Below are 23,903 nucleotides of genomic sequence, written 5' to 3'. Positions count from 1 at the left end.
GCTCCCTGGGATCCCACGGCTTAGCTGAGCAAGAGGGGGATTGGGATCAGAATCACACAACAGGAGCCAGCACGTGGTCCAAATACCGCACAGTCTGCTCTAACATTCGGTAGTTGCTAATGCACCAGTGCAATGCCTGAGCTCTGCCTGCCTTTTTGCCAGCCATATCCCACTGCCCGGGCTACAGCAGGGAGAACCTGCTGGAGCTGCAAGGACAGTGTTGGAGGTCTGAGGACACCCAATGCAATGCAAAACCCTGTGGTGCAAGGGTACCCAGCCATTCAGGGCAGCTTCGTGTTGACCAGGCTGCACTATCGCATGAGAGAGATGCCATGGGGAACTTGTTTGTGTCATAAGGAAAGGCAGTAAATATCAGTAAAATAACAAGCAGATTATTTCAACTTCGTTTTTTGTCCTGCTGTGTGAACTGCAGGCAGTGGAAAGTAACTGGTGACCACCAGAGAGCTGTTTTTAAAAAATACTAATTTTACCGTTTTAAAAAATACTAATACACATACTTTAGAGTAGTCTAAGTATTTCAGTTGACATCTTGTTCTGAAAGGCAGCACCCTTTTTGCCTTGCATTACAGGGGGTCTGAATAAGCAGTCCCCTTATCAGCTGTATTATTCCTAAAATGAGGACGATATGGAGCCAATGAATTACGTATGGATATCGGAATGAAAACTGGCTGTTGCTTTTAGAAAATACATATCTCCATTGCTGCCTGTCTGTAACAGAAAACTGCATCTGGAACCTCTATTGTTGTGGCAGAGGCTAAAAGGAAGCTTTATTTCTTTAGCCACGAGAGGCAACGCTGTGTAGCTTTCAAGTTGCTACAAATTTTACACGCCCTGTTCTGAGGCTGCTTTTCAAAGACACTTCACCTGTACCAAACACTGCCACAGGGCAACATCATTACGGAAAATTCAAGTCCTCTGCCCCTTGCAGTACCTTTCTGGCTGCCCAGCGCAAGGTTCAGTAAGCAAAGATACAAGCCAATGACAAAAGAGATAATGCTTTTATTTATTTTCACCTGATCTCCTGGGGTTTCAGCGACACTCAGAACATACCTCCCAAATGAATAATTTAAGTCTTTATGGATCATTCAATTTCAGTTTACACGCTGCATTTTATCCAGCTCAGGCTATGTCAGCATAATGCAAGAGATAGCCATTCAGATACTGAGTTACTATTCTCCATATATGTAACATTGGCCCCTGTTCAAGCCCGGAGACATAACAGAGGCTTTTGTGCAGATATTTTTGGCTGATATTGGGAGCTGCTATGATAAAGAGGGATGGAAGTCATCTGCAGAACACACGCGCACGCACGCGCACACACACAAATGCAGTTTAACTGGTCGAGGTATCCAGGATCAATGCTCTCCTTGAGCTCTGGATATTATCAGAGCTATGCAGCAGCCAGAATTTCTTTCTCAGAGACAGAGCAGGACTTTGAATCTTTCCATCTCAGATCAGAACAGAAGGTTCAATCTTAGAATTTGCCCTACAAATGTTTTTAATTAAAATGTTACTTTCTATTTTGACATTTGTCATTTATACTTTCTCATTTTAAAATAAAATTTGAAGTGAAAACAGAACCAAGGGGTTCCAGGCTGATCAGCTTTAGTCTTTCCAAAACATTGCATTACAGAAAGTAAGGAGGTTGCTTCATGACTTTTTATTTTGTTCAAAATGAAATATCATTATCATCAATACGTCCTGCAAAATGTCCCAGTTATAACAAGCTGATATTTTCTAACACAATGTTGCTTCCACCAAACATTTTGACCCTATCTACTGAGAGGTATTTATCTACATGGGGACAATTCAGATACCTGATGTTCCTTCTGTGCAATCACTTACTTCTGTTTCTCTCAACCTCTGTTCTTATTAAAGCCGCAAGAGGAAGCAAGCCACTAAAGATGTAGGGCGGGGAAAAAGATCTGACAGGAGAAGCAACCACTGATACAGTAGAGGAATGCCTTACTCAGGGACACCACTATAGCTAGTGAGCACCCCCTTGCTTGCATACTCCCCTCTCCCAAAAGGCTGGGGTAGCAAATCATGGTTTTGGTGGGAGGGTGAGCTGAGCAAAACTGAACTGAGTCCATCACCTCACTCATGCAGACTGTTCAGGGATCTGGAGCCAGTCTGACTGAGTTTGGATGAAATATCTAGCAGGAAGATCATCTCTGCACGAGGCACAGACTCCAGCGCTTCGCTGGTCCCTTCCCTGCCAGAAGTGGAGGCAGAGGCACTGTGCCAGTAATGTGCCCTGCAGGACACATCCAGCCAGGCTCTGCAGGGCATGGCAGGGCGACCTTCCCTGTGAGGGGCATCAGCTGGCTTTCAGTGTAAGGAGAAATGGAAAATTGCCATAGGGAAAAAGAGCAAAGCATTAATTTTAAGGCCAATGATAAACACATATATTTATTTCCTTGTAAAGCAAAAGATGTGGTCCAAACACTCCAGGAGGATGTAAGCATGGTTTTCCTCCTGCTACCTTGCCCCTCTGACACTTGACCTCTGTCCCTCTTCCCTGCCTCAGTCCCCACTCTAGCCAGGCTACCCCGAGGGGCTGTGCAGCTCTGGGGACTGCAGGAAGAAGCCCCTTCAAACTTCCCCTTCTGCCTGGCCACACACACCTTGGTGGAGGCTTGAGGCATGGCTGGGTCACAGTGAATTTGTTGCTGCTCCCAGCCTCCCTCCTTCCTGTTCCCCTCCTCTCTTTTCCACCCCCTCTGGGAGCACCACGCAGGTGGCACCGTACAGTGGTTCACATATGCAGTGAAAGACACTTCAACATCAGCTGCAGAGAGGTGGGTGCCAGCTCTGTCCTGCCTCTCGCTGCACCAGTGCTTCTGCCTACAACAGCATGGCAGTGACAGTCTGATTCAGACCCTTACGGCATGTTTACTTATTGCATCTCTGTGAGTTCGTTCTGCTCTGTTGTGTTCTCCATGTAATGCTGTGAAGACGAGCAATCTTTCCAGCTAAAGATTCAGGGTTCCAACTCCAGCTCTGCATGCACAGAGACAATCCGACCTTAACTCACAATCCATGCCATAAGTATGCACTCATCCTTTGAAGTTAAGACCTCTCCAGAGTTTATTCAGAGCATGTTGAGTGCTTTTTGGTAGGACAAGAACAATAAGGCATCGGCATAATAGAGAATCTGGTACAATACTGTCCTTGGCTTTCTTTTAAATGGAATATTTCTGCTTCTTTTTAAAACAAAACATGAAGATTTTCCTCCCTGTCTGAGGTTTGTTTTGCAGTGTTTCAGCACAGACTGGGACTTGTATGGTGTATTATTAATACAAGTTATTAATAGGAGTTAATAATGGAAGCACAGACACTTTAGGGAATGAGATCATTACAATTAAGAATACGAGGAGCCTACACGATAAAATGAAACCTTACATTGCTTAAACAGCTTTAATAATAACCAGTGGGTTTCCACTCATTAAGATTACTTCAAGTATCTGCATCTGAGAGATGGTCAAAGAAAATGTATTCAGAGATAAACTGAAGAATAAAACAGGGCAATGAATGGAGAATGAGATCACACTTCTTTCTAAATATGCAAATAGATAAACATCAGAACAATAGATTTTCTTCTATTCTTTTCACAAAGGTGCAGTTTGCTTATCTGAGATCATTGTGAGGCTGGTAAGAATACAAGGCTTAATACAAAATACCCCAGAGGCAGACAAGCAGTTTAGCCAGGCTGGCTTGAGTGTAATAGAACTCTCTCTATATCCATGTGTACACACACACAAATATGTCTATATGTCTATATGTAAAAAACAAACAAACAAAAAACCAAGAACCAACCCACTCATTTTTTCCTTTTACCCACTGTTGCCTTTATATAGAAACATAATTATGTAGTTAGAACATTAAACACAGGAAAAGAGTTATTCCTTTGCTTTAACTTACTGGGATCTATACAGCCTTACAAGGTTGTCATCTGTGTTACATGCATAACTAGAAGACTTCTGCAGACCTTTGTAGACTTCATGTATCTTTGATGTGTGAGATTACCCTATGGTGATAGTAACAAAATGCCCTGGGCAGTTGAAAGAATAGAGTAAGTCCACATTTTTTTGCAAATCTAACTGTAGCTACTACGTCATTACCTAAATAGAAACAGCATCCATCTGCTACAGGTTTAACACACTCATTTTTCTCCCTATTGAATTTCCATCTTTCACCCATCCCACACCAAAAAGACTACAGATAGAGAAAATTATTATATCCTTCTAAACACGTCGCCCATTCAGTGTGGTTTGACAAGGAGTCCTGAAACCTTTCTTCTGCCAGAGTTCCCAGGGTTTTCTTTTGGCTGATAATGCTTCAAAACCTGAACTGTGGGCAGGTTGGTTGGAGGGCATGTAGTGGCTCTGGTCTGCCCTCTTCCCTTCCCTTCCATCTACTCTCCATGCCTTTGGTCCTTTCTCTTCAGTCAGAAAGATTTCTGGCTCTGATTTCTGGGCTCTTGCAAGCCCGGTCCACACCTCACTGCAGTCCAGGGGCTCTTTCCTCTTGGTTTGTGGGGATTTAGCTCAAGTATTGAGTCTACGGAGGAAAACTCCAGCAGCATCACCTAATAAAGTGGTGTCTGATGTTTGACAATGGTGACAAAAGTTTTTACAACTAAGGTCTTCCCATGGAAGCTCCTTGGTGACCCTGCCATGTGAGTAGCATCTTCTACACTGTATGAAGGTCATGGAATAAGACTAAGCTTAGCACTTTTCACAACTGGACTCGAAGGTGCCTCATTTTTGTGAAAATAGGAATGGAAGTTGAGTGCCCAGTTTCTTACATGACCCAGAGGTCATGGCTGTTTCTTCCCATCACTCTCTGACTTCTAGCGCTCAGGCAGAAGCAGAGCCTAATTCGCATGGCATGCACTTCTTGTTAGTGTCATTTCACTGCCTCTGAGGGTGAGAAAAAAATGCACCCTGTGAGTGGCCAGGTCACTCAGATATCCTGCCTCATATTTACTTCTAGTTGCACCTTCATTCCTATGTGTAGTCACTTACAGGTCCCATGCAGTGAAGACAAGGTGACATGAGCTTCACTAAGGGCTGGACAAAGTTTCCAGGAACCCATCTGGTGCTGAGGTCTGAGCCACCACATCTTCAGTAAGATTTGCTTCAGCACTGGCTAGACTGAAGTTTGTTAAAGTGCATGTGCCCATGTTGGGGTCATTCCTTCAATTACAATGTTAAAAACTCACACAGTTATGATCCCAGATTAAACATTCGGTTAATGAGATGGGACAAATGTTCTCTTCAATATCCCTGCATTATATGCCTTCCTTGCAAAGTTTACTTCAGAAATTTTTCATAGTACATATCACATGCATTCTGAGCTTGCAATATCATAGCATATAACCATACAGCATCCCTGTAGTCCCCTTTTAAAACTACACTTTCCTGGGTGTTGCAATCCAGATGTAGAAGGCAGAACTATTGTCCACCTGCCTTCCTCCCTAATTACATCATCTTCCCCAGCAAGAATGGGGAAGTGGAGGAGGCTACAATACAAAACAGTATGCCAAGCTTTTCAAAACAGCAAACAATAAATTATCAGGAATTTCAGATTTTCATTATTATTTACTATTCATATTTAAGTAAATCTGTTTCTGAGACAGGTGTTTTCTGTAATCCAGTTTCTTTAATGAAGAGTCCAAACCCATAGATTGTTCTAGTATCAATGACTGCAATGGGAACTGATGACTCCACATCAGCCTGGCAAAATCTAATTCATAGGCATCAGCTGTGTAAAAATAAACTGCAACAGTATTCATAAAACATATTGTCCATGAACAAACTCATGGCAAACGTAGCCTAAGTAAGTTCTCATTCTCACAGTTCCCTTAGAAAGATATGTCATTCTTTGAAAGGTATGCATGGCAAGTGGTGCTGAGAGTTGCAGAGCAAATGCACAGTGACTAGGTGCCAACAGTTCTGCGAAATAGTATTCTCCAGATAAAAAAGAAGTTGTCATCCAGAAAGCTGCAGTCAGTAAAGATAAAAAGATTGTTTTAACAAGGGAATCAGTGTCAGGAGAAAACAATGTTAAAAAATGAGCAAAAACAAAAATATAAACATGAAAAATGTCTATTACATCATTCTGTTTTATTGGAGCAATAATGTACATAGTCACAGGAAAAAAAATGCCCAGAACAACCAAGAGAGAAGAACTGTGTTCAACTTTAAAATGTCAATAGTAAAAAAGAGGTATTAAAAATCTGAGCCTGAAGGGGCCTCCATAAATTAGTGTCGCTGATATTTCATCCATATGTTTTTTTTTCTTTTCTTGTAGATATCTCTATCCTTTACCATAATTAAAAACTTCATTTACATGTACTTTGTCTCCCTCTTTCTCTTTGTTGCTTCATTCTATTCTGTTCTTTTTCTCTCTGCCACCTTTTAACTTTCCAGATACATTTTTAATTATTTTTTCCTGAAGATACTTTTTTCTATCCAGTGCAGAAGTGTTTACCCTTTGTTCCTCTTCTCTCTTTTCCTATCTTACCTTCTTCCTTTCTTTCTTCCCTGATTTTTGTTTGTTTGTTTCTTTCTTCTCCAGCACTTCTCCCTCCCTTTAGCCAGCTCTTTTCTTTCTTTCATGCTTCGTATTTTCTGGCTCCCTGTGTTCTTGCTTTTCCTGCTTCACTCTTCTTTCCTATTTTATCTACTCTTTCACCACAATTCTCACACACTCCCTTTGCATAGCCACCAAAATGCTGATTCCAGCCTTTCATCAGGCACACTGTCCTTTCTTGGCAGATTTTTTTTTTTCTAAACCTCTCCTAAATGCATTACTGCCTCATCCCCAAACCTACTCACAATTGCAAACTCTCTTTCCACTGAATTTACTCATGTGAATACATAACTTGTGTGTACTCAGACAGGTATTGTTTCCCTGTCTGTCCACAAATAGAAATAGGGATGAATTACCTACTGTTATTGCAATGCCAGACTTGCAATCTCAGAATTGGATATTTTTAATTCTGATCATCTAACCTCTGATGCCTGGTCTAAAATTCAGACCTGTTAGCCATAAGGCGTATGCACCTTTGTGTCCTGCTCCTCCACGGAGTTATATATTGAACAGCTGCTACAGGAACATGCAGACAGAAAGGTCTTACCTCTGATGCTAAGTGTATGAGTCAAAGCCATTTTAGGGCCTCATAATCTTGGATGAATACCTCTTGACCCAACAACTTCACAAAACAGGCACATCAGAAGAGGGAAAATTAAGAGAAGACTAAAGAATGTGTCAAGGACCATATCAAGAGCCTGTAAAAGAGATAGAAACTCATCTTAATTCTGTTGTTTTGCCAGGCTCTCCTTCCTCAGACTCCCACCCAGGCCATGAAAGTCTTCTCGAGCTTTCTCCATACAGCACTAATCTTTGGACACATATAAGCATTCTGTTCTTCTTGGGAAGACATATGTCTCTACACTCTCCTTAAACACATGTAGACTTCTTTGCTTGTTCTCATCTACTCCTCTCTTACCTAAATTCTTCCTTCCCTTCCTCTTGTTCCTTTCTGTATTCATGTTTCTTCATATTTCTGAGTGCCATCACAAATTCACTCCCAGTTTCTTGACCCCCTCTTCTCACTTCCAGATTTCCTATACCACCACCAGCATCCACTGTCAGCCCAGTCTAATAAAGGCAGCTCAGTCTGGGGACAAAAAGAAAAGCATAGCTTCTCCTAACCCTGTGAGCATTAGGACCTAAGTAAAGCTGGGCAGTTTGCTGGAAACAAACAACAACAGTAAGGAAAGGTGACCCAAGGTAGAGTTAAAGTAAGAAATGGAAGAAGCTCCTGAATGTTTTTAGAGCTGAAGGTGGCAGCATCACCAGGTCCAGGATGACAGATATATACATCACTGTTGCCTGGGCAGGGGCCATGCACTAGGGTCAGGTCAGCATTCCCTGACATCAATATGCTTCTACTGGTGCCTGTATATGTGTCCTTCTAGCATGGCTTTCCAGGTCATTTAAATACACATGCATGTGTAGCATAACACTTTGTAGTCAGTTTTCAGCTGTTGGGTGGCTTGTTATTTCCACCACACACACACAGTCTAGAAAGCAGCCTGTTGAATAGCCAGTTTGAAATCTTTTTCCTTCTTCTCCTGATGTACCTCTGCTCACTCACTCTATGCAGATATTGGCACATGCTCAGCAGCTGAGAATCTGTCAGAATACCAAAGAACTGGAAGTCCAAGGGAGTGATTAAGAAAATCTATGACAGTTTCTAACATACCTTTATTACCTCTATAATGAAGTTTGATTGAGTTGATGCAAGCAGGTCATTATCATTGTTTTTAAATCAATTTACAGCTCAGAAATTCTTGCAGAGCTGGCACAATGACAGAGTACTGGATAGCTGCAAGAGGCAGCACTGTCTGGCGGCACCACGTTGTAGTGCTGCGGTCTCACTACCTCTATAGAAATGCTCATCTGCAGCAATAGAGCTGGAAAGATGAGGAGAAGCAAGAAGAGAGCCCTGATGCAGTACATAAACTGGGACATTAGCAGACCAGCCAGGCTTTGTTTGTTCTTTCTCATTAGCATTCGTTCCCCCCTAATTCAACACTGAAATTTAACTGGCTGTTCCTTAAAGATGAGGCTGCCAAAGCCTTCTCTCCTCCCAGCGTCACGTTCCATTCCCAACCTCTACTTATCTAAGCTACTTTAAAAATGTTTTGAAGGGATCAGCAGCCCCTCAAGCCAGACCTCTCACACATTATCTTCATGTTCATTCACACCTAAACTTCATCCTTGATAAAAAATATTTGTCAGCTCAAGAAATATATATATATATATATATGTATGCAAGCAGTCTAAGTGCTAAACAGAGCCTGACCGTCGGGGAATTGGAGGCACGCTGCTGTCTAAACTAAAGCTAACTCATGCTTTCCTGGCTTTCTTTTTTCTTTTTTCACTTATGATTATTATTCATTATTATTCTGTATTTACACTGTGGCAGAAGTTAAAGCTCAAATCAAGGAGAGGGGCAACTGCTGAGCAAGACCCTTGCAGTCAAACAACTAGAGCTAGTAGAAAATACCCTGAGGGAACGTGCCGATACCGTAAGCCTGACAGGTTCTGCAGAAGAGCTTTTCATTTTAGAAAAAAAAAAATCTTTTTCTTTATCCTTTTTTTTTTTTTTTTGGCACAGCAAAAGCAGAGAGTTTTCAGTTTTCCCAGAAACAAACGTTTTGAAGCCTGTTTCCAAAATCAGTTTGTATTTCAGAATATAGTACATATTACCATATGTTAGAAAAGTGTAACACAAAATAAAATAAAAATGTCCAAATTCCTGCACAATGTTACACTTTTCGCAAAAACAACAGTGCCATGCCTAACAACATTAAATTCTGTGCAAAAACACCTTTTCATGGGGGATTTTGAATTTTCAGAATTTCACCAAAAATCAGAATAGAATTATAAAAATTCATGCTTTGAATGTTAAGGATGTAAAGTTTCCACATTTTAGGAAGTGTAAAATACTGTGTGTTCTTGATTGAGTTACATTTATGTGTCAGGAAAAGAATGCTGCAAAGTTGTAAAGGAGACAGTTACTAACTGACTGATGTACTATCTTGTGTCATGTTTGCTGAATTAATATTTTGTTCTGATGCATATGTTTGATTTGAAGGGTTCCCTGCTCTGGAGATTTCATAATTACTTGGATATAAAGATCCATATTGAAAAAAATGACATTGCTAAGGCTCAGCCACATTCAGCCAGAGCTTGTCACCAGCCACAGAAAACACAGCCTCTAAAAAAACACCATTATTCAGTAGATAAGGATGGCAACTCACAATTATTATACTTCCTTTCAATGTTTTAATTTTCATGCTGTGTTTCAGTGACATTGAGACTAACAGGCAGGACAAACAAAGCCTAAGCATCAGCTCCTTGCCATTGCTCCTTAATGAAAGGAAATGTATCACTCTCTACTGCTTGACCTTTGCAACGAGATGTAATGAAGTGACAAAAAGAGAAGGGGCGATGCAGCTACCAAGTTTACACTTGAAAGAGTTTATCGCAATGCTCAATTGATATCTGAAACTTCCTCCTAAACAACATGTTTGCAGAGGCCAGGGAAGGATATTCTCATGCCTTCAGCTGGTTCTGGTTAGGCTCTTCAAAACTGCACTGGCTACCTGAGTATCCGCTTCATCTAACACCAAATAAGCACAGAAAGCTGGCGAATGCAATAGAAGTGTAAAAAGCATGGAAATAGAAATAGAAAAGATGGAAGGTAAAAAAAAAAAAAAAAAAAGCATGCAGTGTACCAACTCTGACATTAATTTTCTTAAATAAAGATTCCCATTTAATCCTACAAAATACTATTGTATTTTAGCTGAATTAAACAAGCAATGTGATCAAAATACTTGTTAATCCTATGTTGTTTTTTTTGTCTACTGTTAACACCACCCAGAGTCGAGGTCTATTTAGCAGCAGACAGAATTATTGATTGCTTCTGTTTTGCATTTAAGAATAGCAAAACACCCATTTGGAGTTCTTTAACAAAATATCCAACTATTAATGAGTATATAAAAGGTACAGAAAAAAAAAAAAAGAGAGAAAAAGTGAAAAAGTAGTCTAGACATGTTAGAAATAAAGACACTTTCCTGTCTTAAAACGGCTTTCAGCAGTAACACTTGCAGAATATTAATTCTAACTGTTTGTTCTGGCCATTTTGATGACAATTTGTAGTGAATCCAATTTAAAATAAACATCTTTGCTTAACAAAACGTTTCATTTATTTCACCAACACATTTTTTTTAATTCTAATTCCTTCAACATAAATCAGAAAAATATTTCTAAAGGAAAATTCAATGGAAATTAACTTTCTCATTTCCTACATGCTGCTTGTAGCTGAACTCCCCTAAGCTTTTTGGAGAAGAATAGGCTCTCACCTTGACCCCTCAATGTTTCAGGAATTTTTGCTCAGGGAAGTCTCTCATCACACCTTAATGCACTCTAGAAAGAGAACTGCCTCCCAAAATATCATCACTTTCATGAAAGCTGAAGATTCCTACGATGTCAAAAATATCTGCTAAAAAAATTAGATGAATTAACATCAGACATACAAAATTCGCTCCATATTACCTAGGACTTGTCTTCGGAGGCCATTAAATTGGGAGAAAAGAATTAAAATGAAGCATTTAATATTTTCTGAAAAGTCACTAAATTATTGTGGCCACCTTAGTGCTTTATTAAGGGATGGCTGCTCCTGTCCATCAGCAGCAACAATCAGCACACCACTTAGACACAGCACTCAGAAAATTAGGGAAGTGAATAAAAATAGAGGGGAAAATGCCATGCAAAAGTAGTCAATTCATAACACTCACTTCCAATATTAGTTGGTTAATTAATTGAATGCTCAATTACGCAAACACTTTGCCTTCTGTCCTAATGACAATTCAAATAAGTGAAAAAAAAAATAAATAAAAATGTCCAGCTAAGCTAGACAGCAAACAGAGAAGAAAATACCTTTCAGGATGGAATGCAGAAAAAAATCAGACATTTGTTAAGGAAATAGTTTCCCAAGTAACGTTCCCTCTTACGTATGATTATTCACAGAAGACAGAGGGTGTCAGTTCAAATGTAGACATTGTTTTTCATCACCGATTTAGATAAAGATGGTGCTGTCATTAAATCGCAATGGACTCTAGCTGAGAGCTGTCTCTCTGTTAAATACTAGCAAATAATTTCTGTGTTTGTCTGTGCTCAGTTTTATAAGGAGATTGTTTGTTGACTTTGAACCTTAACATGAGGCATTCCTTTTCAGCATTTTAAAATAACAACATCTTTATAATATTTTTGTTAATATTTAAACAGGTTGAATTATTTAGCAAAACGAGTAAACCTCTAATTTCACTTTAATGAGGGTTCTGTAAAGTCAAACCCTGTAGAGGTTTCAAAACTCTTCCATGAAAAACACAACCATGAAAAACAAGTTGCAGGCATTAAATACGGCAATGTTGCGGCCACCAGGGCAATTTGCTTGCATCTAACCAAATATAGATGAGTCACAAGCACAGCATGAGCAAAACACGATTCCAGAGTCAATGGGACCTATGTAAGGCTGACCTAAAGATTGAAACTACCCAGCTCCCCAATGTACTCATGCTCAAAACAGTAAGATTCAGCACCCACTGCATGACAGCTAGGCAGAAGCTTTCAGTCCTGGCTCAGTTCACTGTAGCCAGCCTAAATCTGTTCAAAGGGAGCTGTGCTGAGGTTTTGGGTCCCAGTGCAAACACTGTTTAACTATACACATAGCTGTAAGCATGTGAATCAAAGTCACAGACTCTTATGTTAACGTTAAGCACTTACCAAGATGCTGTACTGACTGAGTACCTCTAAGATCAAATTCTGTTAGCTAACAGAATAACCAAACACACTTTGAATTTTGGACCTGATCATACATAACTTTCTTACATACATCCCAAAACAAAGCAAAACAAAACAAATCCCCAAAAGCCAAGTCCCATCCCCAAACCTCTGTTCAAAGGCAGTATAATGGCATGCATTCCAGCATAGCTCTACAAATCTGTAATGCAAGAACAGTGTGCCCAAAAACAGCCTCTGGTCATAGCGGTGCTGAAAATATGTTGTTGTCCTTTTTATCAGTGAAAACAAGGGGAAAAATACCTTATTTGTAAAAATAAATGTCCAGGTTTTCATTTATACAGGAATGACTTTGTTGCGTGGTATGCCCTTCAATAAAATTATAGCTTAGGTCCACGAGTGTGTGCATGTTTTGAGGTCTTATACTTAATCTTATCCTTTCTTCATTTTAAAGGTATTCAGTATCGTTAACAACCAGGAATGTAAATTACATACATACATACTCATGTACGTTGCCTACCTAATTTTACAACTTCTATTAAATGCTTTAATTACACACAATAGGTTATAAATATTAAACCAGAAATATATCTAAATATTTTTTACAGCAACACCTGAAGCAATGAAACTCCTTAGAATATGAAAGGTCCTCACTGAGAAATAGCTTTCAAAATTTACAAATGAAAAGTCTTTGAGAATTCAGACCCTTAGGTAGCATTTTATTTTTTTTCCAACTTTTAATCCACTTTACAATACATTAACAGAATTTTAAAAGGCCTTTGTTTTAAGGTCTGTGTTGTTATGCTAGTGTGCTCAGATATTAAAAACTACACTGGAAAGCCATTTCTTTTACCTAATTATGAAGAGAATGAAATTAATATACTTACTCATAATAACTCAGCACTTCCCCAAATGCACGTATTTTCATTATTTGCTTGTACATTAGTTATTTCTATCCCTGCGACCTTATTCCTTATAAATGTGTTCTAAACTTCTTCAAGAGTATGGAAAGAATATTTAATACAAAGCAAAGTAATTATAGTCTGAAGGTTCTGAAATATAACTGAAGTGTATCCCTGGGGCTATTTCCTGATAATTAGGTATGACATAAATAATCATGATTAATTATGTTTCTGGATAGTCATCTGCCTCCAATGAAATATTGCTATCCATGATAATGCTTAACAATAAAAAAATAAATAACTACTCATGCTTAAACAGAATATTTTCTTAAACCTCATGTGAAACTCAGCCACACAGGCTATAAATGGCTTTGATGTTTCCCTGATATATTGTGCCACCAGAATACCAATTCTTCATTTCTGAGTGCATTAAATAATACTGTTTGGCAATAAATCAAAATTCAGGAGATGACAATTACAGCAAATAATTTTATTTGATGAGTTTTCGTTAAATAGATTTTGAACATGATCTTGATTTTTCTTTTGTCTAGTTTATTAAAGATGAGATAAATTGCCTGTTACATACCTCTAGCTGTAGATGTACCAGGACACAGTACAGGCCGGTATGTGGGTCAGAGCCTGGACATTCTAGAATGATTTTAAAGAAAAATTTGTTGATTATTTCGCTGATAACTTTGTGAGTACCAACTGTGTTTCTGGATCAAGAACGGAACTTTCTTTCTTTGAAAGAATGCCAAGGCCTTTCCTGTTTACATCTAGCACTATCACATATTGTTATTAATACACCATGACTGCCTTGAGGCTCATCTTAAACCGTACATTTCACTGCCCTGCAGAAGCAGTTCAGAAATAGAAATGAGTGTGAAGAACATGGCTAGCAGTGTTTTGCCCATGAAACACAGAGCCTGACCTTCAGAACTGGAATTCCAGGTGAGTACTTACCCTACCAAGAGTAGCTCGGCTAGACTTGAGCATGCCCAACAACATACCTGGGCTCACCCCTGGCAAAACACCAGTGAAGCCAGCCCTAGGCATGGATGCTCACAGGCATCCATGGCTATGCCCTAAATGGGAGCATGGACAGGAGGAAGATGGCACCGTCCTGCTCAGGCTGGATCCAGAGACCTCTTCTTTGGAGAAGAGTGATGAGAAATGACAGTTGTTCCCACTGCCTGAGCCCAGCAGGAGGCTGGCATTGCCTCGGGTTGTCCAGGCAGGATGTGATCACAGAAACACGGGTAGAGCTCAGCAAGCCCAGAAAGGCAAGCAAGCACCAGTTCTAGACGTTGCTGGCCAGGCCTTCCTTCCTTCTTTGCCTTTTAATTGTGACTTATTTACCACCTTCTTTGGCAGGGGAAATGGAGGCAAAGTCACCTTCAGGCTGTAAGCAGCACAGGCACAATGGGAAAATGCAAATCTGACTGCTAATGTAGCAGGGTGATCTCTGGAGATCCATGGCTTCGGCAAGTCTGCCACTGGATGCATGGACCCCAAAAGCTAAGGCAGAGGAGGTGGGGAGTGCGCAGGCTGCAAGCAGCATTCTCAACAAGCCACAGGGTGGAAGCAGAAAAGCCAGAGGGGCTGCCAGCTGCCAGGATGAGAAACAAGATGACTGAACAGGGTGCTCAGTTGGAAAAATAAAATAAATAAATAAATAAACAGCAAAAAAAAAACAGCAGGAAAGAAGGGGGCATATGCTTAAAATACTGTCATGGAAATAAAGAGGGGACTTGTCGGGAAAAGTAGGCAAAATAACAAAAAGCTTATAAACCCCCCACCTGCCACCTGCCAAGAGTGTCAATAAAAATGATAGGAGCAAAAGCAAAGGATTTCTTTTTCTCAGCAGCAAGAAGCACAGATGGGCAAATATATAAAACAAAAGACTATATGAGGTTTTCATCTGTGTTACATTTCCCATGAATGAGTGCACAAGAAAAATGTTTACCTGAATTACGTTAAATGTGAGCAAACTATGGATTTGTATTCATGAATATTCTTAGCATAAAGCCATGTTAAAGATTTTTAAATCCTGTTTGTTTAGGTCTGATAGAAGTATCATAGAGCAGTTACATATTTGGTGAGGTGTGTTAATTCAAATTGTGAATGGAAATATGAAGAATGCTAAAGAGATTTATTTTAAACATATTTGTATTTGCCACATCTCCATTTCAGAAGTAGGGTAAAGTAATACCTAAGCTACGTTTGTAGCAAATCACAGAATTAGAAGGCATTACCAGTCACTGTCATTTTGCTAGAAGGCATTCCTGTGTTTAGTATACAAATTTGTACTATCGTTACTGATGTAATCCCTGCTTGTGCAAATATTCAATAAATATGGTACAAAGTTTCTGCCAACATTCAATCACCAAGCCACAGCTGAACTCTGTCCATGTTCTCAGTGATTGAGAGCATGTGATTTTTAATGCTGCTTGAAAAATAATTTACATGACAGATATAACTAAGCAATATAATATTATCTGACGTCTGCAACTGTAACCTTAAAGCCTAGTTGCATCATTTGAAGAAGCATCATTCAGGGAGACAATATTCTGGAGATAACAAAATCCCAGCACAATAAAGACTGCCAAGGACAAAATCCCAGCACAATAAAGACTGCCAAGGGACTATATCCAAAAGTCAGGAAGAACTGGCAAGTCACTGCTGTCTTTGGGAAGCATACAGGTGAGCAGAAGTCAAAGCCCTGGGTTAACTGCTGAGCCTGGACTTGTGTCCTTACTGAAGGACTTACTTCCTTTAGAAGCAGCCTGGCCAGATGTACGTTGCATATCTTTATATTGATGCTGGAGCAAAATATTTGCTCAGATCTTTTAAGATCTGAGCAAATATTGAGGGTGGGAAGACAACCAGGGGAACCACAGTTCAGGACTGAAGCATGGAGTGAATCAAACTGACGCTTTCATACACAAATAGGAACCCAAACCAAGCAAGAGAAGGAAGCATCAAAAACTGTCTCCATTCCAGCCTTGATTGGGTCATTAGAAGTAGATTCAACGCTTTTTTTTTTGCCTTGTTTTTTTTTTTTTTTTTTTTTTCAGCCATAGACTACATTTAGCTTTCCAATATGGTTAAGCATTGTACATTGATTTCAAAATAAGTTGTGCAAGTGCACATATGATCTGAAGTCATCTCTTCAAGGCAGTTTGAGCATTCTTTCAGTGCAGAAGTTTCCCTGATAGTTTTTCTGCATTTGTTTGTGGTTCTGTAGTGGTTGGCTTGGTCAGCATATAGTTGTTTCTTTCTTTGTTATGTTGTTTTGTAATGAACTCTTATTTCAGCATGGGGCCACTTCTCATCCTGCGTTATAACACAGGCATGTGGTAATTGGCTCCAGGAAGAAGCAAAAACATATGTTTCCTTCTGGCACTAACTAATTAGTCATACGTACACTCAATACTTAATTGCTATTGTACTCTCTGGCCTGTGTGACTTCTGTGAAAATATCTGACTCTACACCAATCTCAATTAGAAACTCATGGAAAAGTGAAAAGTGTCTGTAGTTACTACACACAAGAGAAGCAAAATTTCACTAGTCACACCAGTAATTCCTAGCACATCGCCTTTTTTTTTTTTTTTTAATCCTCAGAACTATGCTCAATATATTTTTCTAATGTAACCAAGCCTGGAAGCATAAAGCATCTGTGCTTCACTTAAAGCTGCTGATATGACAAAGAAAAACCTCTTCCTCAGGACTACTACTTCTCTCCTGTAGCATAACAAGTGCTAGTCAACCACAAGTGCTCCTAAGAATGGCTACTTTTAGTGCTTCTTACCAATAACAGGCAGAGGTTTTGCCCATTAAGGGTTTTATTTTCCATCTTGCAATAGTGACGACCATTTGGAGCTTTGCCCATACACTCTGTGCTGAATTTTTAGGTATTTATAACATTTCTATGGTACTTACTGCCATATTACCAAAGGCCCTCACACTCATTAATCTCCAATATAAATTGTTCCTTTGTTCATTGCTTAGATGACTTATATAAAGACCACAGCCTCTTAAGCAGAAATTGAGAATAAATTAAATATTCTTATTTTCTCATTACTTCTCCGCTTTAAGTGTTCCTGAAATAGGCAGTATGATTAAAACAAATAAAGAAAAGCCACAGGGCTAAACTTTGCCCTTAAAAATATATGAGTGACAGTGAATTTGGAGCTACTGGAGAGCCAGTAGCTCAGGGAGATTGTGGGGTCTCTTTCCCTGGAGATATACAAAACCACCTGGACGTGGTCCTGAGCAACCTGCTCCAGGTGTTGCTGCTTGATCAGGGAGGTTGGACCAGATGTCCTGCAGAGGGCCCTTCCAACCTCAACCATTCTGTGAACTCCATAGGACCCAGGTCTGCATCTCCAAGGAAAAAACAGAGATCATTTTAATTTAAAACCAAGGTAAAACATAACAGAATTTTCAGGTCACTGCACTGACTTATTCAAAGAAGTACATGCTTAAAGGCAATTGTTAGAGAAAAGTTCCAAGAGTTTGTAAGTTTTTCAAAGCAATAATCTTACCAACAAACCAGTATTAAGCCAAAACCGTGAGATGCACTGGATTTAGAAGTGGAAGCCTGGGTAAATGAGCAGAACTAATGAACTCTCAATACACCCACGTGAAGGAATCTGAAAGGCAAGCAGGATGGATTTACAGGAAAGAGTCATGGTGGTCCCCATCCTCAGGGGTCCATCTCTCTGAGGTCCCAACCCTCCACTGCCATGCAAACCTCAGCTTCTCATGAAGCAGTTGCTGGGTGAGCTTAGTTTCTAACCCAGAATATTAAACAGGCTCCCACTTTTCTTTATATAGCAGGTTGTTATTTCTATAGCTCACAAAGCTAGTATTCAAGCAAAGGAATACTCCTGTAATGATGGCAGAATGGCCAGCTGAAGTGAAGACTTGTGCATTACAACAATAGTAACCTATGCCTGGAAACCTACACAAGACTGATTTTTTTACAAGCAGAAGAATATGTACAGAGTAGTATAAACTGCATACAGCAAAACCTGGTATTTTGAAGACAATATTGCCTGATCTGGGATTATAAACTTGAATCTAAAATCAGGTTTGTGCAAGATTTGATACAGTACGCCAATACGTAGTGATCAAAGTAAGATCTGATGCTATTCTATACCATTGTACCACACAACACACACAGCATGACATGAAAATTGGTAGTTCCCAGTGTTTTCTGAACGTCAAATTGCAAGCATAACTCAATGCTTGAGTAGCTCGAGCTAGACCTAACTCCTGACAATTTTGTGTCTTGTCATTTACACCTGTGCAATGAGAGGAGCAAATGGAGCACTGCAGGCTGCTATTTTTCTCCCACTCCTTACAGAGATGTAAATGAGTTCAGCAAAGTGAAGGCTAGCAAAGACAGTGGTGCAAACTCTGGAAACATGAGAGTCGGGAATATAAACCCCTGTACTCCTGCAGAAGGGAAATTGTCTAACAGAAGCAAATCAACAGGCAAATGTTCTGAAGTGACAGTGAAAATAGAAGGGAAATATAGGAATGCAATCTGAAAACAACACTAGCAAACATTCCTTATGAGTCAGAGGACCAACAAACATGAGCGGAACAGTCCGTTCTCCCAATGACAATACATGTCACAGATAGAGCTGGAAAACAATGTCTGAAATCACTGTAGCCCATAGCATTTTTTCCATAGATATCTGACTGCAACTTTTCTGATGCTTAGGAAAAAGAAATTGGAAACACATTTTGTGAAAGACCATTGACATCACAGTGAACTATGTGTAGTAAACCTGAATATCTTAAGTGATGGGAGAGAGAAACTTACTGATAACCTTAAATGATACCGACTTCATATAAAGATCTTTCATCATCACTTTGGCCATACTGCCTCTTTATTGAGCCAAGAAGTAAAAACAAAGTTAAATTTTAGAAGGTGATGTATCCTTAAGAAGTGAGCTGACAAGAATTGAAAAGTCTCTGGTTTCACTACACTGAAAAAACACACAGCCTGGAATTTCATTTTATATCTCTGGCATCAGTGGTCGAATGTATGAGATACTCACTTTGCTGACTGATACAAGTCTGGCAACATCAGTGGTGATATGTCAGTTCACATCATATCATATAGTATAAGGATTTGAACTGACACAGATTTTTTTTGTTTGAAGTTAATTATAGATCATCTTTGAAGACCCCTCTGTGCATGCTTTTGTTCTGATTTTTCAGCAGATCTTGAAGGCAATGGATTCACAGTGGCTGAGTACCTGAGCCTCTTTGTATAATTTTATGGTTCTTATACTGAATGAACCATAATAAGCACACAGGGAGAGATCTCCTGTTACACAAAGGAGAAATTCAGTATCTAGTTTCAGCTGAAAGGGGGGTAACTTTCCTACATGTCTTGGAGAACCTCTGTCCCGTCCCGCCCCCACCCACCCCCCAAAAAAAATAAAAAAGACTAATCCCACGTGCCTACTAACTTCTGCAGAATAGTCAGCTCTCATATTTGTTTCTGAGCTCAAGCACTTATTGCAGATTCAGGGGCTAAACACCATCCACGCTGAAAGACAACAGCAGTACACCCATTGGTTTTAAAGGGGTCAAAATTTCATCAATGAGAAAGAAAATTTCATCAAATTGAAACAAGTTGCGTTATGTCAATGACTCTCTCAGTAGGATTCTGTCTGAGGTCTGACTCTCTCCTGTGGGCACAGACCACACAGAATGCTTTCAGAAGACACCAGCACAATGTGAAATGTCCTCTGAAGGACAACCACCATCCTCTCAAATCTAGGAGTGATGCTGCACAAGTGTATACTCAAAGTTCCTGTACTGCAACGTTATCAAAGGGACTAGGGATCCGTTCAGATTGTGAATGTCTGCCTAAGGTGCTCACCATCCCAGTGCAAAATATTCATCTTTTGAGGGCATATCAGCTCTAACACGAGCACTATAATTATACACACATTCTCAGAGTAAAAGATTATAACTACTTATGACTTAAATTACAATGATTCAGTTCAGAATGGAGAGCCAGTCCCCTTCCTGATTCCATTTGCCTTGAGAGCTAATTCAAAGTTAAGGAAGTGAAAAAAAGGAAGGAAATTATACTGAGTTTAGCGTTAGGAGGATATAAGCCCACCTCACACCCTAGTTGGCTTTCCTTACTCAGGTATCACCTGTATAAGCATCTAAGCTCTTGGTAGCTACAGGTGATAGATGCTTAAAACAGAATTATTTATTCTGCTGTGGAAGGGACAAATGCCAAAGGTCTGCTCTCCCTTACAGTGCTATTGGTTAATTCACTTCACAGAAATTTACATCCAGATACTGTGAGGATAGCAGAGTACCAGGAAACAACTGCCTGAATTCCTGCTTTGGACATTTTGGAATGTTTACTGGTTTAGTCCCTCAAACTTTCAAGTTTCATTAAAATGATACAACACTACCTGCTGTTCAGGCAGAACTCTCTCTATATCTCTCTTTATTGTTCCCCTACTGAATCAGCTTCACAATAATTATGTGCAGAGATGCAAAGTGAAATTACTGTAGCAAAGGTGCAAATTCAACCCAGAATGAAAAGGGGCATCATTTTCAAAGTCTGTAACTAGATACGCTTCAATATCAAATGCTCAGTGGGAGGCCAAGAACTTCAATATTTATTGAGCACATTATGCTTTCTCATTACATAAATATGGTCTGGTGCTACATAACAATCATATATTTTTTACAAAAGACTTCAGATGAAAGTAATAGAAAAGTTGCATTAATATTCAGTTTAGCTTTAGTAGCCGGAATAAATGTATTAAATCATGAAGCCTGAGGTCACAAGTTATCCTATATATACATAGTATTTGTAACAAAAAATAAAATAATTTAATATCGGCATTTCAAGAATGGATAAATTGGCAAAATAAATGTTCCCAGATGATCTGTTAACCTCTGCTGATTGTGACAGCGACCCTTTGCAAAAGTAATTAAAATAATTTGCAGCAATGGAGAATTAATATGAAATTCATCTCCATTGCATTGTCATTGATCAGTAGTAAAGTATTTGTACTTGAAAAATGTTTTCTAAACATGGCATAAAATGAGAATTTTCATCATATGGAACAGTTTAGCTTTTCTGGTATGTTAAATTAATCAATTAATGTTACATTTAACATTTTTGCACTTGCCCAGACTTGACAAGGAATTTACAGTAAGCTGACACATCATTCACTTTTGGCAGGTGTTGATTGCTCGCATCACTATTTTTAAAAGGAAAAGAAATTATAACTGCAAGAAATTAAAAGGAAGCTTACATCATTTTCAGTCCAAATGAATATACATTACTGATTAGCTTTATGATACTGTTGTCTGTTTTTCTTATATGTTGTTTATATTATTTGCTCAGTAGTTTCTTTTTTTTTTTTTTTCTGTTGTGGTAACTTTCTGCAGGTAAGCAATGAAACAGATAAAGCATTTGCTTTCACATTTATTATTAAAAGATATAATGTTTTAATGTACATTTCCCTGACTCTCTAGAACATCTGATGGCAAATACTAATATGACATTCACATGGCTCCTAGTAAGCCTGGCCATTACGGTCATACTGTCAAGTTAAAGCAACTCTGTAAAGAACTTCAGTGATAACTATGGAGATTTGTCATACCATTGTGGGTAGACAAGTTTCATTCTTCCTGTGAATGAGGATATGAGCCAGATATGAGCCAGCCATTAGAAATTAAATTAGAAGCCATTTAATTAAAGTTAGTGCTGAACCCAAATTAACAAGGCTTCCCAAGAGGCAGCGTATATTAACTTGAGTAAAGCATGGTGATGTAGGTATGTACTTCCGATCAAGTTAGCATGAATGGGATCTCCTAAGATATAATGCCTTTCAGAGGACCCAGTCTGACAAAGAACATGCAAGACTGAAAGAGTTAAAAGTTAATAGATAAAAGTTCTATTATGTCTTTTCTTATACATCATCATTATGAAAAAGTAAAAAAGAGGGAAATAACAGTCCAACAGTTACACACAGCATTTCGCATTCCAGCCCTGCTACTTTTAGAAAGATGATTTTAGTTTTATCGGACAAGCTATGCAAATGGAGATCAAAGGAACAACAGACTCAACAAGTTTCTTGTCTGGACCAGTCTTTACTAGGGATACTGACAATCCTCCTAATGAACTGAATGTGCTAACTTTCAGGTTCTATATTCAGTTGTTAGAGAAAGAAGTTACACTAGGATAGCTTTATACTCCAAACCTCCCTTACACTATAGCTCCATGTAGCAGCTCCTTCAACTTCATACGGTCCAAGCAGAAGACAGGAAATGGGTTATGGGAAAAATGAAGAAAACATCATTTCTTGTTCTAGATGAAGTATGCAAAAACTATGGTCTTATACTGCTTTGATATGCAGGTCTGGATATTGTCATTAAAATACCACGTATGGCTGAAATACTTAGCATGTAGGCAATCCTAATTATCTGTTAAGTGCTATGTAAACATCAGAAAAAGCCATGATATTCCCAATTTACAAAGCGGTAAATCAAGACAACAAAAGGTTATTGCCACTCTAATACAGCAGGGAACTATTTAGCTTTTAAATGCTCTTCTTGATCATTCTCTTTTGGTTTATTTCTTTTCATCTGTTTTGTAACTTGGTTAGGGAAGAACTATAATCTAGATGCCATCTCTCAAGTCCATTAAATTTCATTAAAATCAGTAATCCAAATTTGAAACAGGATCCAAAATTTATAATTGGTGTTTTGTCTAAGGGTCCAAACTGTTTCTCAGATCTAGGTAGATTGAAACATTGGGGCTGCTCTGACTGGATGTTCCATTTTTGATGCGATATATATTCCTTTTGTGATGCAGTGAAACACAATATGAAAATACAGTCTGAATATGAAGATAAACCCAGAGAAAAGTATAGTGTATGTAAAAGGATTAATTTAACCCTTCTGGTAAGTACCAAGGTGAAGCAGTTCAATTAAAATATTTGTGTTTAGCACCATTTGTAATTCTGTTTTATTTTTTTAATGGAAATAAAAATTGTCCTCAGAAATGTTATATTAAATATTTAATCAAAAAACTATTTTTCTTCAAAAAAAATGATAGCATATATTTTGAGCTTGACCCCTTACTATGTGTAAAGTCAAGAATATAACATAAAGTCAAGAACAGAAATATTTTGGAGCAACAGAAAAGAATGTATTGATAGTTACAGTAAATGTTTTTCATAAGCAATTTTTAATTAAAAATAGAATAAACAGTTCAGTATAAAAGTCTTGCAAATGTTACTATACGTGTGAAACAATGAAGTGAAAGTCTGAAAATTCAGTGTTTGAAGTACCATAGTTAATTTACATTTTCACAGAGGATGGAATAGCTCAGGGAGTACAGCTCCACAAGCTGCATCATGGAAGTCAATAAGAATCCTTTCATTGACTTCCAGCAACATAAGATGAAGCTTCTAGGGAAGGGATTGGAGAAACACCTCTTTTTAAAGAACTTCAGCTTCTAAGCCTATAGATAAAGCTACACATGGATACGTTATTTGAGAAGTAATGGGTGATCACCCCGTTAAAGA

General features: G+C 38.8%; 1 long non-coding RNA gene across 3 annotated transcripts in view; it reads right to left on the bottom strand.

The window, feature by feature from the left end:
• Positions 1-23,903, bottom strand: part of LOC308188021 — a 107,614-nt gene that overhangs the window by 67,000 nt on the left and 16,711 nt on the right. The window contains exons 2-4 of one of the 3 annotated variants that reach the window (XR_013945102.1): positions 13,894-13,955; positions 10,968-11,107; positions 7,169-7,319 (exon numbers count right to left, since the gene is read on the bottom strand). This is a non-coding gene — a long non-coding RNA (uncharacterized lncRNA). Of the gene's footprint in view, positions 1-3,048; positions 7,320-10,967; positions 11,108-13,893; positions 13,956-23,903 lie in introns of those variants that run through there. The other 2 variants (XR_013945103.1, XR_013945104.1) reach the window with 2 other exon arrangements.

The sequence above is a fragment of the Anser brachyrhynchus genome (assembly GCF_964034855.1).
Source record: "Anser brachyrhynchus genome assembly, chromosome: 1".
NCBI lineage: Eukaryota > Metazoa > Chordata > Aves > Anseriformes > Anatidae > Anser > Anser brachyrhynchus.
This window is presented reverse-complemented; position numbering and strand designations above follow the sequence as displayed.